Raw genomic sequence first — 18,583 nt, forward strand, 5'->3', positions numbered from 1 at the left:
TTGTGAAAAGTCAACCCATTGACTTCATACAGAGAAAAATACAGTGAATATGTTTGCTATAGCTCTGGCCCTGATGTGTTCAGGTGACATAGAACTGAAAGAGTCCATGCTCTGAGTAATTTCATTTTTTTTCAGGTTTAATTAAATTAATCTATTCCCTGCAGTTCTCCTTTCTTCTATTAGAGACAGCCCCTGAGGTAAGGTGGAAATCTGCCAATTGTGAGGGTAGTTTAATTAATGTAACAATTATAATAATATCTAATATTTATTGAGTATTTAGTATATGCCAGATATTTTGCTAAGTATCCTATATGCATTTTTCTCATTTAATTTTCTCAAAACTGTAGGAGAGAGGTATTATGATTATCCTTATTTATAAGATTCCTAAACAGAGGTCAAGAATGTGAAAGCAACTTGCCTCTGGTCACACAATTAGTAAATGGCAGAAATAGGATTTGAATCCAGGTGGCTTAATTCCTGAGTTTAGACTTAATCATTACTCTGTCAAAACAAAACAAAACAAATCATACCAAACCAGCAGATACACTTATTTGGAAATCTGAATTATGTGTGTTTTCAATCTCCAATAATCAAATTAGATAGACAATTATAAAGACACCACATCATCTCATGCTGTATTTTAACAACAGAAGACCTATTTAAAATGTAGAATCAAGTGTCTCAGAGTATTAAATAATAGATTATGTATTTCCCAAATGATGTACAGACATTGAATATAAATTGGTGATGTAAATATGGTTTTACAAATAGAGGGTATGGTACAAAAAATTTCCAATTCCATTTCTTTAAATAATTCCCTTTATTAAGTCAGGGCACCTTAATCAATCCTCTGTCTGAGTTTCTCTATGTATTATAAAGGCAAAAAATAACAGTTCCCCAAACATCGTAAAAATTAGTTAGTTAATTTTAGAGATCACCATGTATGTTTTCTGCATGCATAATTGTGGGGAACCCTTAACAAAGAGGATGCTTTACAATGAACTTGCTATTGTGGACAAGGAGATTTTTAGCCTTCAGAGTATTATGTATGTGCTTCCCCCATTAGACAATTATGTGCTAGTTATTCCAGGATGATTTTCTCAAATGGTGATCTAAAAAAAAATACGTTAATTTTAACTGCTGGAGGACGTTCCAATTAAGAAGAGTAATCAGAAAATAAAATATAACTTACATTATTTTTCACTTTGTGTATCAATCCAATAGATTCAGGACCTTTTTAAATCTTGTTTACTTTTTTGAGGTCTTTTTTTTCCTTCAGCCTTTCCTTGACTTCTTTTTTAAAGTCTTGATATATCATGTTTGTGTTTGTGAGTGTGTGATACCACGTGAATTATCTCACCTTTTTTCTTTTTCTTGCATGTTTTCTAGCCTCTTTTCTTTATAGCAGAAGTCTGCACCTCAGGGGCCAGAGGGTAATGTAAGATGTGAACTGATTCAGGAAGCTATAGGTAATATATAATACATATACTTACACCAGCAATGGGGAGCTGACTAACAGGAAGGACATTTTCCTTACTGCTACCTAGATTCTGCAGGTCTGTCCAGTATTGACAGATATTTGATTCTTAAAAAAAAAAAAAAAAGTTTAAACTCCTTATTTTTAAAATGTTGGTCACTAATTTGAAATTAAAAAAGAAATCTGTGCCAAACAAAATATGTGCACAGCCTATCATTTGTGATTACGAAGGATAATGGGATTGACTCTGATCTAACTTACGAAGTTTGCTAACAGAATGACTATGGCAAGTTACTTTTGTTAACTGAACCTCTAATTTTCTCACATTTAAAAGAGAGATAATACTATATTACATGGTTGTTTGAGTATTAAAAGATGGAATGTAGATGAAAATTTTTGGTACATTTCCTGACTCATAGAAAGATTTAACTAAATTATAATTAACTTCCCTTTCTTCTCACACTTTTGACTAAATATATGTTACTTACTTATCTACTCCATGAATCCTCCCCAACTCCCTTTTCTTCCTCAAAGTTGTCCATCTTTTACTAATTATTATTACTATTTTAGGATAGATTGTCATTAAATGCATCTCCTCTTTAAAAAAATAAAGTAGTTTTTTGTCCTTTTGCTTTGCTGAAATTTTCATTCCAGTGTTGAAAACGAATGGAGAAAACATTCTGAACTGACCAGCAACTGCATGTGATCCATAGCAGTTTGCTGAAAAATGGATCTTCTTAACTTGCACTTGAAGAAAGGAGCCAAATAAATTAAATGTATTATTAATAAAGACATAATTGTGTGTGTTTGGATGATCCCTTTGAAAGCCTGCCCTGCCAAGCCTTTCAGGGAATGAATGTGAGGGTGTACTGTTCAACAGTCATGGAAATTGTTCCTGATTTCCCTGTTTCATCTATTTGCATTTTTGCTGCATCTTTTATCATTCTCAACATCAACTCCCACTTCATCTAATTTCTGTCAAATCTCTCCAGACCCATTATTGCCTTTGTAGTTACCAAACTTTTTCTTTTCTTAGATTTTAATAATTGTCTTTTCCATCTGACTCAGTATTCCCACGAACTGTAAACTTAAATGTCCATGCTTGGCATGGCCTGGGAGTTCTTCAATATTTTTTACTGTCCTGTGGTTCTCCTATTAGGTACAGTCTTGCGGGCAATGGGATGTGGAAAAGGGAATGTTGCCCATCATCAAGCCGTCAGCCACTGCACAGTGCCCCACCCCCTCCACCACGCCAATGGTGCACTTTGTATACTAGCCTCAGATAGTTAAGATGCATATCTAAGGAATAATTTCAATGAGTCCAGATTCTTGCTTCTTCCCATACATAGAAAAGTGCTAAAATCATTAACTTTAGATGTCTGTTTTTCTGATTAGCAGTAATCTTTTGATGTTCAACTACATGTTTGCTTGTTTGTTTTTTTCTTCCCCAGCAAAATCTCCTATGTATCCTGGCTCCTCCCTTACCTCTTTGGAGCAGTTCTGCAGAGTTGTCTGGGAGGCTGTCTCCTGGGCCATAGTCTTCAGTAAGGTCCCCAAATAAAACTTAACTCGCAATTTTATGTTGTGTTATTTTCTTCAGTGGACAGGGAAATGAAATATAACCACATATCCTAAGGGAAATTTAAAAATTAACAAATAAATTCACTATTCACAATTTCCTCTATAATTGTTTTCATGATTGAGTACTAAAACATATGATTAATTTATAATGTTTCCATAAAAAAAGATTTTATAGTTTTCATGAATAAATTATCAAAAACGTCGTTGTGAAAAAGTTTAACTGAAATGTCTTGGATAGCTAGCTCATCATCACAAGGCCAGATGACATATACTCCATTTGATTTGTATGCACAAAAATGAATAAACTTTTACAACCCCTTATATCTGGAAATATATGTTCTTCTAAGTGTCCAATTAAGGTCCTTACATAGTTTATCCTAAAAGTGACATTGAGGAAAACATATGCTTCATTTTTTTCTTTTATTTTTACTTGTAAAGTTCCATTTTTATTCATACACTCATCTTTCTTTCTCTCAAATGGTAGTTAAAAGAATGATTTTACTTTTTCATTTTTATAAACAGAAGTAAACATAGAAAACATATTTTCAAATGAACTGTGTCACCTCACATTTCAGGTGAGACTGTTTCATAAAAAGTTTATATCACAAGAAAATTTTCCCATAAAGCAATGGTCTCTTTTCTGCTGGCAAATTTTTAGCAACATATTAAAACAATGAATTTTAGAGATTGTTCTTATTTTACAGTTTCACTTCTCTGATATCAGCTATAGAAATTGATATTAGAACCTGAAATATATAGTGCAAGAAAATTACAGACTAATTTCACATATAAAAATATAGTAAAAACTTAAAGTAGAAGCATATAATCTATTAATAAATTAAATATAATGGATAGTTTAATATTAGGAAATCCATTAATATAATGCATCACATCAGTGTACCAAGGGAGAAAAACTGTTATGGTCCAACTGATAAATGCCCACCAAACAATATTCAGCACGTATTCCTAATTTTAAAAATCTTAACAAGAAATAAAAGGGTAAAAAGTCAATATCACAAAGTAAAAGTTGCTGTTATACTTAATGATCGAGCACTACAAGCAAATTATATCAGAAATAAGGATGAAATAATATAAGGGAAACAACAAAAAGCAGTGGGATGATGAAATAGCTGTGTATTTCCTTAACATAATATGTTGTTATCTAGACTGAATAAGCTTTTTATCAAATGGCTAGGCATTGGAGACCTTTCCTTTAATCTCAGGGGAGGACAAAGTTGGCCAATATAAACAATATTTTTTTAACATCTTTCACAGAAGTTCTAAAATTATTATTCAGGAAAACAAAATTTTAAAAATATATAAATTTATAATCAAAAGTGGAAAAGTAAACATAAATTGTTGATGACATGATTTTCAACTTGGGAAATTCAAAATAATTAACTAAAAATCTATTAGAACTAATATACACAGTAGTATAGCCTGATTGAAAATAATAGAGAAATAAAAATTTCCTATATACAAATGATAAGCAGTTAAAATAAAATAAAAAATGAGTCATATATAGTAGCCAGGAAAAGTATGAAATATAAGCAATGAACTAAAATAAATTTCCCAGAACTTTATGAGATAAACTACGTATATTTTCTATGGAATTTGAAGGAAAGATGAAAATGAAGAAACATACTTTGTTCTTCAATAGAAAGACTAGGAAGAGAGTGACAGCAAGATTTCCTAAATTAATCACATATAAGACCATTCTAACCCAAAGTTTAACTTTGGGAAGGTACCATAAACTTGACTAAATAATTCTAAACATCATTTGGGTACACACACACTTTGAATAAAAAATAGTAAAGCATGGAAAGAGTTTTCTCTCACAATCATTAAAAAGTTTATAAACATATAATTAATAAGACAGTATAGTAACAGCAACAGAGCATATGGATAGGTCAATGCAATAATGATGAAAGGTCAGAAGTAAAGATAATTATACATAAATACTTAGTTAATGAATCTTAAGTAGCCATTTTAAATCAGTAAGATGGACAAATGGATTAATCAATAAAAGGCAGTAGAATAACTGGTTAACACTACAAATACACACGTGCACACACACACACACACACACACACACATCCTACATCATAGTTTATACCAAAATAAATCCCTGATATATTAAAGACTTATGGCTAGCCATTTCTCACCAGGAATTATGGTCTGAAGCGTCGGTGCAAGGCCTCTGCCCATGGCAACCTATGAGCAAGTGAAGCTAGATGGAGCACAAAGGAAAACAAAAGGTACTACAGACCGGCCTCTTTGTCCTGAAAGCACGCTTGTGGCCTGTTTCTAAAGGCCTTCAGACTTGGATCTTGGACTGGAACTACACCACCGGCTTTCCTGGACCTCCAGCTGGGAGAGGAAATTTTCAGCCTCCAAAATTGACTGTATGGCTGACAGGGTCTTGGTGCTCTGGCTGGGTGTCAGGCCTGAGCCTCAGAGGTGTGAGAGCTGAGTTCAGGACATTGGACCACCAGAGACCTCCCAGCACCACGTAATATCCATCAGTGAGAGCTCTCCCAGAGATCTCCGTCTCAACACTAAGACCCAGCTCACTCAAAAACCAGCAAAATCCAGTGCTGGACACCCCATGCCAAGCAACTAGCAAGACAGGAATACAACCGCACCCATTAGCAGAGAGGCTGCCTAAAATCATAATAAGTTCACAGACACCCCAAAACACACCACTGGATGCGGTCCTGCCTACCAGAAAGACAAGATCCAGCCTCATCCACTAGAACACAGGCACCCCTCCACCAGGAAGCCTACATAACTCACTGAACCAACCTTATCCACTGGGGGCAGACACCAAAAACAAAGGGAATTTCAAACCTGCAGCCTGCGAAAAGGAGACCCCAAACACAGTAAGTTAAGCAAAATGAGAAGACAGAGAAATATGCAGCAGATGAAGGAGAAAAGTAAAAACCCACCAGGCCAAACAAGTGAAGAGGAAATAGGCAGTCTACCTGAACAAGAATTCAGAGGAATGATAGTAAAGATGATGCAAAATCTTAGAAATAGAATGGAGAAAATACAAGAAACATTTAACAAGGACCTAGAAGAACTAAAGAGCAAACAAAGAATCATGAAAAACACAATAAATGAAATTAAAAATTCTCTAGAAGGAATAAGTAGCAGAATAACTGAGGCAGAAGAACGGATAAGTGACCTGGAAGATAAAATAGAGGAAATAACTACTGCAGAGCAGAATAAAGAAAAAATAATGAAAAGAATTGAGGACAGTCTCAGGGACCTCTGGGACAACATTAAACACACCAACATTCAAATTATAGGGGTCCCAAAAAAGAAGAACAAAAGAAAGGGACTTAGAAAATACTTGAAGAGATTATAGTTGGAAACTTCCCTAATATGGGAAAGGAAATAGTCAATCAAGTCCAGGAAGCACAGAGTCCCATACAGGATAAATCCAAGGAGAAACATGTCAAGACACATATTAATCAAACTATCAAAAATTAAATACAAAGAAAAAATATTAAAAGCAGCAAGGGAAAAACAACAAATAACATACAAGGGAATCCCCAATAAGGTTAACAGCGGAACTTTCAGCAGAAGCTCTGCAAGCCAGAAGGGAGTGGCAGGACATATTTAAAGTGAGGAAAGGGAAAAACCTACAACCAACATTACACAGCAAGGATCTCATTCAGATTTGATGGAGAAATTAAAACTTTAAAGACAAGCAAAAGCTAGGAGAATTCAGCACCACCAAAGCAGCTTTACAACAAATGCTAAAGGAACTTCTCTAGTCAGGAAACACAAGAGAAGGAAAAGACCTACAATAACAAACCCAAAACAATTAAGAAAATGGTAATAGGAACATACATATTGATAACTACCTTAAATGTAAATGGATTAAATGCTCCAACCAAAAGACACAGACTGGCGGAATGGATAAAAAAACAAGACCTGTATATACGCTGTCTACAAGAGACCCACTTCAGACCTAGGGACACATACAGAGTGAAAGTGAGGGGATGGAAAAAGTTATTCTATGCAAATGGAAATCAAAAGAAAGCTAGAGTAGCAATTCTCGTATCAGACAAAATAGACTTTAAAATAAAGACTATTACAAGAGACAAAGAAGCACACTACATAATGATCAAGGGATCAATCCAAGAAGAAGATATAACAATTGTAAATAGTTATGCATCCAACATAGGAGCACCTCAATACATAAGGCAAATGCTAACAGCCATAAAAGGGGAAATCGACAGTAACACAATAATAGTAGGGGACTTTAACACCCCACTTTCAGCAGTGGACAGATAATCCAAAATGAAAATAAATAAGAAACACAAGCTAAATGACACATTAAACAAGATGGACATAATTGATATTTATAGGGCATTCCATCCAAAAATAACAGATTACACTTTCTTCTCAGGTGCTCATGGAACATTCTCTAGGATAGATCATATCTTGGGTCACAAATCAAGCCTTGGTAAGTTTAAGAAAATTGAAATCATATCAAGTAACTTTTCTGATCACAACACTATGAGACTAGAAATAAATTACAGGAAAAAGTCTGTAAAAAATACAAACACATGGAGGCTAAACAATACACTACCAAATAACCAAGAGATCACTGAAGAAATCAAGAAGAAAAGCAAAAATACCTAGAAACAAATGACAATGAAAACACGACGACCCAAAACCTATGGGATGCAGCAAAAGTAGTTCTAAGAGGGAAGTTTATAGCAATACAATCCTACCTCAAGAAACAAGAAACATCTCAAATAAACAACCTAACCTTACACTTAAAGCCATTAGAGATAGAAGAACACAAAAAACCCAAAGTTAGCAGAAGGAAAGAAATCATAAAGATCAGATCAGAAATAAATGAAAAAGAAATGAAGGAAACAATAGCAAAGATCAATAAACTAAAAGCTGGTTGTTTGGGAAGATAAACAAAATTGATAAACCCTTAGCCAGACTCATCAAGAAAAAAAGAAAGAAGACTCAAATCAACAGAATTAGAAATGAAAAAGGAAAAGTAACAACTGACACTGCAGAAATACAAAGGATCATGAGAGATTACTACAAAAAACTATATGCCTATTAAATGGACAACCTGGAAGAAATGGACAAATTTTTAGAAAAGCACAACCTTCTGAGACTGAACCAGGAAACACGGAAAATATAAACAGGCCAATCACAAGCTCTGAAATTGAAACTGTTATTAAATCTTTCAAAAAACAAAAGCCCAGGACCAGATGGCTTCACAGGTGAATTCCATCAAACATTTAGAGATGAGCTAAGACCTATCTTTCTCAAACTCTTCCACAATATAGCAGAGGGAGGAACACTCCCAAACACATGTTACGAGGCCACCATCACCCTGATACCAAAACCAGACAAAGAGGTCAAAAAAAAAAGAAAACTACCGGCCAATATCACTGATAAACATAGATGCAAAAATTCTCCACAAAATACTAGCAAACAGAATCCAACAGCACATTAAAAGGATCATACGCCATGATCAATTGGGGTTTATCCCAGGAATGAAAGGATTCTTCAATATATGCAAATCAATCATTGTGATACACCATATTAATAAACTGAAGGAGGAAAATCATATGATCATCTCAATAGATGCAGAAAAAGCTTTCAACAAAATTCAACACCCACTTATCATAAAAACTCTCCAGAAAGTAGGCATAGAGGGAACCTACCTCAACATAATAAAGGCCATATATGACAAGCCCACAGCAAACATCGTTATCAATGGTGAAAAACTGAAACCACTTCCATTAAGATCAGGAAAAAGACAAGGTTGCCCACTCTCACTATTATTCAACATAGTTTTGGAAGTTTTGGCCACAGCAATCAGAAAAGAAAAAGAAATAAAAGGAATCCAAATCTTAAAAGAAGAAGTGAAACTGTCACTGTTTGCAGATGACATGACACTATACATAGAGAATCCTAAAGATGCCACCAGAAAACTACTAGAGCTAATCAATTAATTTGGTAAAGTTGCAGGATACAAAATTAATGCACAGAAATCTCTTGCATTCCTATACACTAATGATGAAAAATCTGAAAGAGAATTTAAGGAAACACTCCCATTTAACATTGCAACAAAAAGAAAAAATACCTAGGAATAAACCTACCTAAGGAGACAAAAGACCTGTAGGCAGAAAACTGTAAGACACTGATGAAAGAAATTAAAGATGATGCAAACAGATGGAGAGATATACCATGTTCTTGGATTGGAAGAATCAACATTGTGAAAATGACTCTACTACCCAAAGCAGTCTACAGATTCAATGCAATCCCTATCAAATGACCAATGGCATTTTTCACAGAACTAGAACAAAAAATTTCACAATTTGTATGGAAACACAAAAGACCCTGAATAGCCAAAGCAATCTTGAGAAAGAAAAATGGAGCTGGAGGAATCAGGCTCCCTGATTTCAGACTATACTACAAATCTACAGTAATCAAGACTATACTACAAATCTACAGTAATCAAGACAGTTTGGTACTGGTACAAAAACAGAAATATAGATCAATGGAACAGGATAGAAATCCCAGAGATCACACATATGGTCACCTTATGTTTGATAAAGGAGGCAAGAATATACAATGGAGAAAAGACAGCCTCTTCAATAAGTGGTGCTGGAAATACTGGACAGCTTCATGTAAAAGAATGAAATTAGAACACTCCCTAACACCATACACAGAAATAAACTCAAAATGGATTAAAGACCTACATGTAAGGCCAGACATTATAAAACTCTTAGAGGAAAACATAGGTAAAACACTCTATGACATAAATCACAGCAAGATCCTTTTTGACCCATCTCCTAGAGAAATGGAAATAAAAACAAAAATAAACAAATGGGACCTAATGTAACTTAAAAGCTTTTGCACAGCAAAGGAGATCATAAACAAGACAAAAAGACAAACCTCAGAATGGGAGAAAATATTTGCAAATGAAGCAACTGACAAAGGATTGATCTCCAAAATATACAAGTAGCTCATGCAACTCAATATCAAAAAAACAAACAACCCAATCCAAAAATGGGCAGAAGAGCTAGATAGACATTTCTCCAAAGAAGATATACAAATTGCCAACAAACACATGAAAGGATGCTCAACATCACTAATCATTAGAGAAATGCAAATCAAAACCTCAATGAGGTATCACCTCACACCAGTCAGAATGGCAATCATTAAAAAATCTACAAACAATTAATGCTGGAGAAAAGGGAACCCTCTTGCACCGTTTGTTGGAATGTAAATTGATACTGCCACTATGGAGAACAGTATGGAGGTTCCTTAAAAAACTAAAAATAGAACTACCATATGACCCAGCAATCCCATTACTGGGCATATACCCTGAGAAATCCATAATTTAAAAAGAGTCATGTACCAAAATGTTCATTGCAGCACTATTTACAATAGGCCAGATATGGAAGCAACACAAGTGTCCATCGACAGATGAATGGATAAAGAAGATGTGCCCCATATACACAATGGAATATTACTTAGCCATATAAATAAACGAAGTTGAGTTATTTGTAGTGAGGTGGATGGACCTAGAGTCTGTCATACAGAGTGAAGTAACTCAGAAAGAGAAAAACAAATACTGTATGCTAACACATATGTATGGAACCTAAAAAGAAAATGGTTCTGAAGAACCTAGGCACAGGACAGGAATAAAGACGCAGACGTAGAGAATGGACTTGAGGACACAGAGAGGGGGAAGGGTAAGATGGGACGAAGTGAGAGAGTGGCATTGACATATATACACTACGAAATATGAAATAGATAGCTAGTGGGAAGCAGCCACATAGCACCAGGAGATCAGCTTGGTGCTTTGTGACCATCTAGAGGGATGGGATAGGGAATGTGGGAGGGAGATGCAAGAGGGAGGGGATATGGGTATATATGTATACGTATATCTGATTCACTTTGTTATACAGCAGAAACTAACACAAAGTTGTAAAGCAATTATACTTCAATAAAGATGTTAAACAAATAAATAAATAAATAAAAATAAAAAAACCGTCCCCTCCCAAAAAAAAGGTACTACAAACAAAAATGAGCTTTTTGAAAATAGGGCTTATATCATATATTTACATTTGGATTTCTCTGACCTCTCTTCAAGATTTAAAGAGTCGTGAAGGACTAGAAAAAGTCGTCCACTTCTGTATTTTTCTGCTACTTCTTTGTATTTCCTACTATTATTTTTCATGTAAATGATGATAACTTATTGATGGAAAAACTTTCTTTACTATATACTCTTGTAATTCTTATATCCAATGGATATATAATGTATACATCCATTGTGATACAGTAACTTTGATTTAATGCCTTTGGGTCTGATTTTTATTACATTCATGCTTGTAAGGCAGAAATCACACCTTAAACAAATTACACTTGCAAACCCCCTGAATTGTTCATGTATTTCACATAGATAATAAAAAAAAAAAGAAAAAAAAGACATGGCTATTTTCATTATATTTAGTCTTTTATCCTCAGGAATTTATGTTTCTAATATCCAGTGTTAGTGAGTGAGGGCACTTCCATGTACTGCAAATTGAATGTGAATTATTATAAAATTTCTGGAAAGTAATTTGGCAATATGTGTCAAATGTCTCAAAAATATTCATAATATGTGACTCAGCAATATCACGGTTAAAAATATATTCTTAAATATTCAATAACATTTAAAAGTTCTTCATTATTATATGATAATAGCAAAACTTGCAAACACTGAAAGTATCAATATGAGATTGGTTAAATAAGTTAGGGAATATTCAAACAGATAATTGGTCTGTGGTCATTCAAATAAGAATATTTTATTTATGTATAGAGGATGTTCAAAATTCCTTTTCTCTCTCTTTATCTGTCTTTTCTGTCTGTTTCTCCATATATATATATATATATATATATACACACATATACATATTTACATATACAGACATACATATTACATAAACACACAAATTGAAAAAATACATAACAAAAGAGTAATAATTGTTTGCAATATCTATTAAAATTTGTTTCCTTTTTGTTTTACTTGCATTTTCTGATTTTTTCTTTTCTCTATGGATTATCCATAAAATAGCTATTCTTAAATTATATATATAAATATATAATGATGATTTTAGTTATAATTTATTTTGTGAATAATATTTTTGTTAATTCTACTTGCTTTGATTGCTAATTAATTTTTTATAAAGCTATCTGTGGCCCTTATCAGACTGTAAACAGAGTCTTAATGTCTTAAACATTTTTGTATCCCCAATGTGTCTATAATTCTCCTAAATGATTAATAAACTTTGGCTATATTACCATCATTTTAAAAGTATTCTCTTCATGCTGAAAATACAGACTTTAACAAACATGAACTTATGGTCTCTGCCTTTAAAAATCACATCAAATATAAAATAACAGACGCAGGATCAATGAATATGATGTGAGTAAGCAAATTGTCCTATGGCAGAAGGTCATGCAAAGTTTTCTGGAGAAACAAGTATCAGAACTACATTGTAAAGAAGACTTAGAACTTAGCCAGGTGAAGAAGCTTTCAGAAATGAGTCTGTTGCTGAAATGAGGCAGGATGTAAAGAGGCCTAGAGGGGGGCTCGGGAAGATGGCGGAAGAGTAAGACGCGGAGGTCACCTTCCTTCCCACAGATACAGTAGAAATACATCTACACGAGGAACTGCTCCTACAGAACACCCACTGAACGCTAGCAGAAAACGTCCGACCTCCAAAAAGGCAAGAAACTCCCCCCGTACTTGGGTAGGGCAAAAGAAAAAAGAAATAACAGAGACAAAAGAATAGGGACGGCACCTGCACCAGTGGGAGGGAGCCGTGAAGGAGGAACGATTTCCACGCACTAGGAAGCCCCTTCGCGGGCAGAGACTGCGGGTGGCAGAGGGGGGAAGCTTCGGAGCCACGGAGGACAGCGCAGCCACAGGGGTGCGGAGGGCAAAGCGGAGAGGTTCCCGCACGGAGGATCAGTGCCGACCAGCACTCTCCAGCCCGAGAGGCTTGTCTGCTCACCCGCCGGGGCGGGCAGGGCTGGGAGCTGAGGCTCGGGCTTCGGTCGGATCGCAGGGAGAGGACTGGGGTTGGCGGCGTGAAAACAGCCTGAAGGGGTTAGTGCACCACAGCTAGCCGAGAGGGAGTCCGGGAAAAAGTCTACAGCTGCCGAAGAGGCAAGAGACTTTTTCTTCCCTCTTTGTTTCCTGGTGCGTGAGGAGAGGGGATTCAGAGCGCCGCCTAAACGAACTTCAGAGACGGGCGCGAGCCGCAGCTACCAGCGCGGATCCCACAGCAACAGGGGCGCAGAGGGAAAAACGGAGAGATTCCCGCACAGAGGATCGGCGCCGAGCAGCACTCAGCAACCCGAGAGGCTTGTCTGCTCCCCCGCCGGGGCGGGCGGGGCTGGGAGTTGAGGCTTGGCTTCGGTCGGATCGCAGGGAGAGGACTGAGGCTGGTGGCGTGAACACAGCCTGAAGGGATTAGCGCACAACACCTGGCTGGGAGGGAGTCCGGGAAAAAGTCTGCAGCTGCCTAAGAGGCAAGAGACTTTTTCTTGCCTCTTTGTTTCGCTGAGTGCAAGGAGAGGGGATTCAGAGTGCCGCCTAAACGAACTCCAGAGAAAGGCGCGAGCCGCGGCGATCAGCACGGACCCCAGAGACGGGCGTGAGACGCTGGGGCTGCTGCTGCCGCCTCCAAAAAGCCTGTGTGTGAGCACAGGTCACTCTCCACATCGCCCCTCCCGGGAGCCTGTGCAGCCCGCCACTGCCAGGGTCCCGTGATCCGGGGACAACTTCCCCGGGAGAACGCACTGCCCGCCTCAGGCTGGTGCAACGTCACGCCGGCCTTGGCAGCCGCAGGCTCACCCCGCCTCCTCTGTACACCTCCCTCACCGCGGCCTGAGTGAGCCAGAGCCTCCGAAGCAGCTGCTCCTTTAACCCCGTCCTGTCTGGGCGGGGAATAGACGCCCTCAGGCGACCTACACGCAGAGGCGGGTCCAAATCCAAAGCTGAACCCCAGGAGCTGTGCGAACAGGGAAGATAAGGGGAAATCTCTCCCAGCAGCCTTAGAAGCAGCGGATTAAAACTCCACAAACAACTTGATGTGCCTGCATCTGGTGAATACCTGAATAGACAACGAATCATCCCAAATTCAGGAGGTGGACTTTGGGAGCAGGATATATTAATTTTTCCCCTTTTCCTTTTATTTGTGAGTGTATATGTATATGCTTCTGGGTGAGATTTTGTCTGTATAGCTTTGCTTTACAATAGCTTTATTTTACTTCACTATATTATAGCCTCTTTCTTTCTTTCTTTCTTTCTATTTTTTCTCCCTTTTACTCTGAGCCGTGTGGACGAAAGGCTCTTGGTGCTCCAGCCAGGCATCAGGGCCGTGCCTCTGAGGTGGGAGAGCCAACTTCAGGACACTGGTCCACAAGAGACCTCCCAGCTCCACGTAATACCAAACGGCAAAAATCTCTCAGAGATCTCCATCTCAACATCAAGACCCAGCTTCACTCAATGACCAGCAAGCTACAGTGCTGGACACCCTATGCCAAACAACTAGCAAGACAGGAACACAGCCCCATCCATTAGCAGAGAGGCTGCCTAAAATCATAATAAGGCCACAGACACCCCAAAATACACCACCAGACGTGGACGTGCCCACCAGAAAGACAAGATCCAACCTCATCCACCAGAGCTCAGGCACTAGTTCCCTCCACCAGGAAGCCTACACAACCCACTGAACCAACCTTAGCCACTGGGGACAGATACCAAAAGCAACAGGAACTACGAACCTGCAGCCTGTGAAAAGGAGACCCCAAACACAGTAAGATAAGCAAAATGAGACGACAGAAAAACACACAGCAGATGAAGGAGCAGGGTCAGAACATACCAGACTTAACAAATGAAGAGGAAGTAGGTAGTCTACCTGAAAAAGAATTCAGAATAATGATAGTAAGGATGATCCAAAATCTTGGAAATAGAATAGACAAAATGCAAGAAGCATTTAACAAGGACGTAGAAGAACTAAAGAGGAACCAAGCAATGATGAAAACCACAATAAATGAAATTAAAAATACTCTAGATGGGATCAATAGCAGAATAACTGAAGCAGAAGAAAGGATAAGTGACCTGGAAGATAAAATGGTGGAAATAACTACTGCAGAGCAGGATAAAGAAAAAAGAATGAAAAGAACTGAGGACAGTCTCAGAGACCTCTGGGACAACATTAAACGCACCAACATTCGAATTATAGGGGTCCCAGAAGAAGAAGAGAAAAAGAAAGGGACTGAGAAGATATTTGAAGAGATTATAGTTGAAAACTTCCCTAATATGGGAAAGGAAATAGTTAATCAAGTCCTGGAAGCACAGAGAGTCCCATACAGGATAAACCCAAGGAGAAACACACCAAGACACATATTAATCAAACTGTCAAAACTTAAATATAAGGAAAACATATTAAAGGCAGCAAGGGAAAAAAAACAAATAACACACAAGGGAATCCCCATAAGGTTAACATCTGATCTTTCAGCAGAAACTCTGCAAGCCAGAAGGGAGTGGCAGGATATACTTAAAGTGATGAAGGAGAAAAACCTACAACCAAGATTACACTACCCAGCAAGGATCTCATTCAGATTCGATGGAGAAATTAAAACCTTTACAGACAAGCAAAAGCTGAGAGAGTTCAGCACCACCAAACCAGCTTTACAACAAATGCTAAAGGAACTTCTCTAGGCAAGAAACACAAGAGAAGGAAAACACCTACAATAACAAACCCAAAACATTTACGAAAATGGGAATAGGAACATACATATCGATAATTACCTTGAATGTAAATGGATTAAATGCTCCCACCAAAAGACACAGGCTGGCTGAATGGATACAAAAACAAGACCCATATATATGCTGTCTACAAGAGACCCACTTCAGACCTAGAGACACATATAGACTGAAAGTGAGGGGATGGAAAAAGATATTCCATGCAAATGGAAATCAAAAGAAAGCTGGAGTAGCAATTCTCATATCAGACAAAATAGACTTTAAAATAAAGACTATTACAAGAGACAAAGAAGGACACTATATAATGATCAAGGGATCGATCCAAGAGGAAGGTATAACAATTGTAAATATTTATGCACCCAACATAGGAGCACCTCAATACATAAGGCAAATACTAACAGCCATAAAAGGGGAAATTGACAGCAACACAATCATAGTAGGGGACTTTAACACCCCACTTTCACCAATGGACAGATCATCCAAAATGAAAATAAATAAGGAAACACAAGCTTTAAATGATACATTAAACAAGATGGACTTAATTGATATTTATAGGACATTCCACCCAAAAACAACAGAATACACATTTTTCTCAAGTGCTCTTGGAAAATTCTCCAGGATAGATCATATCTTGGGTCACAAATCAAGCCTTGGTAAATTTAAGAAAATTGAAATCGTATCAAGTATCTTTTCCGACCACAACGCTATGAGACTAGATATCAATTACAGGAAAAGATCTGTAAAAAATACAAACACATGGAGGCTACACAATACATTACTTAATAACGAAGTGATCACTGAAGAAATCAAAGGGGAAATCAAAAAATACCTAGAAACAAATGACAATGGAGATACGACGACCCAAAACCTATGGGACGCAGCAAAAGCAGTGCTAAGAGGGAAGTTTATAGCAATACAAGCCTACCTCAAGAAACAGGAAACATCTCGAATAAACAACCTAACCTTGCACCTAAAGCAATTAGAGAAAGAAGAACAAAAAAACCCCAAAGCCAGCAGAAGGAAAGAAATTATAAAGATCAGGTCAGAAATAAATGAAAAAGAAATGAAGGAAACAATAGCAAAAATCAATGAAACTAAAAGCTGGTTCTTTGAGAAGATAAACAAAATTGATAAACCATTAGCCAGACTCATCAAGAGAAAAAGGGAGAAGACTCAGATCAATAGACTTAGAAATGAAAAAGGAGAAGTAACCACTGACACTGCAGAAATACAAAATATCATGAGAGATTACTACAAGCAACTCTATGCCAATAAAATGGACAACCTGGAAGAAATGGACAGATTCTTAGAAATGCACAAACTGCCGAGACTGAACCAGGAAGAAACAGAAAATATGAACAGACCAATCACAAGCACTGAAATTGAAACTGTGATTAAAAACCTTCCAACAAACAAAAGCCCAGGACCAGATGGCTTCACAGGTGAATTCTATCAAACATTTAGAGAAGAGCTAACACCTATCCTTCTCAAACTCTTCCAAAATATTGCAGAGGGAGGAACACTCCCAAACTCATTCTACGAGGCCACCATCACCCTGATACCAAAACCAGACAAAGATGTCACAAAGAAAGAAAACTACAGGCCAATATCACTGATGAACATAGATGCAAAAATCCTCAACAAAATACTAGCAAACAGAATCCAACAGCACATTAAAAGGATCATACACCATGATCAAGTGGGGTTTATCCCAGGAATGCAAGGATTCTTCAATATACGCAAATCAATCAATGTGATACATCATATTAACAAATTGAAGGAGAAAAACCATATGATCATCTCAATAGATGCAGAGAAAGCTTTCGACAAAATTCAACACCCATTTATGATAAAAGCCCTGCAGAAAGTAGGCATAGAGGGAACTTTCCTCAACATAATAAAGGCCATATATGACAAACCCACAGCCAACATTGTCCTCAATGGTGAAAAACTGAAACCATTTCCACTAAGATCAGGAACAAGACAAGGTTGCCCACTCTCACCACTATTATTCAACATAGTTTTGGAAGTGTTAGCCACAGCAATCAGAGAAGACAAAGAAATAAAAGGAATCCAAATCGGAAAAGAAGAAGTAAAGCTGTCACTATTTGCATATGACATGATACTATACATAGAGAATCCTAAAGATGCTACCAGAAAACTCCTAGAGCTAATCAATGAATTTGGTAAAGTAGCAGGATACAAAATTAATGCACAGAAATCTCTTGCATTTCTATACACTAATGACGAAAAATCTGAAAGTGAAATTAAGAAAACACTCCCATTTACCATTGCAACAAAAAGAATAAAATATCTAGGAATAAACCTACCTAAGGAGACAAAAGACCTGTATGCAGAAAATTATAAGACACTGATGAAAGAAATTAAAGATGATACAAATAGATGGAGAGATATACCATGTTCCTGGATTGGAAGAATCAACATTGTGAAAATGACTCTACTACCCAAAGCAATCTACAGATTCAATGCAATCCCTATCAAACTACCACTGGCATTTTTCACAGAACTAGAACAAAAAATTTCACAATTTGTATGGAAACACAAAAGACCCCGAATAGCCAAAGCAATCTTGAGAACGAAAAATGGAGCTGGGGGAATCAGGCTCCCTGACTTCAGACTATATTACAAAGCTTCAGTAATCAAGACAGTTTGGTACTGGCACAAAAACAGAAATATAGATCAATGGA

General features: G+C 37.0%; 1 long non-coding RNA gene across 1 annotated transcript in view; it reads left to right on the forward strand.

Moving 5' to 3' along the window:
• Positions 1-403: 403 nt before the first annotated feature.
• The window catches only part of LOC309665020, a 44,748-nt gene continuing 26,568 nt past the window's right edge, over positions 404-18,583 (forward strand). Inside the window, exon 1 of the long non-coding RNA XR_014266162.1 lies at positions 404-12,675. This is a non-coding gene — a long non-coding RNA (uncharacterized lncRNA). The remainder of the gene's footprint in view (positions 12,676-18,583) is intronic.

Source organism: Balaenoptera physalus, assembly GCF_965194825.1.
Source record: "Balaenoptera physalus genome assembly, chromosome: 7".
Taxonomy (NCBI): Eukaryota; Metazoa; Chordata; class Mammalia; order Artiodactyla; family Balaenopteridae; genus Balaenoptera; species Balaenoptera physalus.